This window comes from Crinia signifera, chromosome 6 (assembly GCF_055691185.1).
Source record: "Crinia signifera chromosome 6, ASM5569118v1, whole genome shotgun sequence".
NCBI classification, from domain to species: Eukaryota; Metazoa; Chordata; class Amphibia; order Anura; family Myobatrachidae; genus Crinia; species Crinia signifera.
Genome location: NC_139222.1, coordinates 10,676,073 through 10,677,495, shown reverse-complemented (window position 1 = coordinate 10,677,495; position 1,423 = coordinate 10,676,073). Strand labels below are relative to the sequence as shown.

The 1,423-nt window shown below is 40.3% G+C and overlaps 1 pseudogene; it reads left to right on the top strand.

Annotated features, from left to right (window-relative positions):
- Positions 1–293: 293 nt before the first annotated feature.
- LOC146011720 (5S ribosomal RNA) lies at positions 294–412 on the top strand (annotated as a pseudogene).
- Positions 413–1,423: the final 1,011 nt, after the last annotated feature.

The following is a 1,423-nucleotide window of genomic DNA, read 5'->3' as shown; positions in this document are numbered from 1 at the left end:
AAAGCCATGTCTATGTGTTCCTAACAGAACTATGAGATACACACTGGGACTCAAGCTGCATTAACAACCAGGGCTCTGCAAATATATCACCCAATCTCTAGGATATTCATCCATTCTTTCACCTTGTTAGCTGTTGCCAATAATTGAACTTCAAACTGTATGCACACTATACCAGGGTCACTGGTGGGATACATATATAACCTCTGTCCCAAATCATTGGGTTAACATCCAATATTTCAGATGTTATTTAGCAGTTAACCTGAGCTGTTGGGTCGTGACACAATTCACAACCAGTATACCACCATACCTCACTGGGGTGCCCAAACCCGTTTCGAACTTGGAAGCCAAGCAGTGAAGGGCCAGGGCAGTATCCAGGTGGGTGACCCCTGGAGAAGTCCAGGTGTGGTATTACATCTAGGTATCCCAGTCAACAGACTAACAGCACAGGAGCCGCCTACTGCTCGATTCCAAAATCCTTGCCAATACAGGCACTAATTATTTCAGCTCACAGGATAGAGCTACCCAGTAACGTGGGGCTACTGAACCCCAATCTGTCTAAACAGTTGGGGACAACTAACTCATTTTTGCCACCCTTGGTCACTCTGGTTATTATACCTCTGATGACTACATGCAACAAATGACAAATTATATGTGTGGTAAACTTTAAAATTGATATATGACTCAGTAATTATTATTTATCAGTACCACACAACAAAAACAACCAGTATATTCAGAATAATGTTTATTGTATCCATGCGCTATGCCATTGTATCTTAACAAGTCCACAATAAAAGCTATGTTTTAAAATAAATATACATTACATTTTCTAAGAGTGCGCCCAAAAAGCGTTTGCTTTCCTTTGTTTTGCATCTTGCAAATACAAAACAAACCCACCCTCGGTAACATCTAAACAACATCAGACCTCACCAAGTGAGACAACAAGCACCCAGACATGTGTCGACATAGCACCTCTTTTTTTTTAGGGGTGAAACACACAGCACCTCCATAAATAAAGAAAGCAACAAGATGGAGAAATGTAACAAACAAAATAAGAGGACTAGAAGAGGGTGCAGAGGAGGAGGTGGCAAGAAAGAGAGTAAGACACAGGAGGGGGAAATAGGAAAAGGAATATTCATTTTAAGCAACCATATCATGACAAAAGAACATACAAAATTACTATGTAAAGGGCTAAAGTTCACTCCTACCAATCAATGAGACAAGTTCCAGACGTAACTTGATTTACATAATTTTACAGGAAAACTCACATAAAAAGAAGTTTTTTGCAAATACAACGCCAGCACCAATAAGAAACACCGATAATGGGGACCAATACAAACATACACACCAAAAACCAGCATCGACCTTCTACCCCAGCTACATGAAAGGCGCACAGATAGACCATTTCACCAAGATGGTAGAAAAA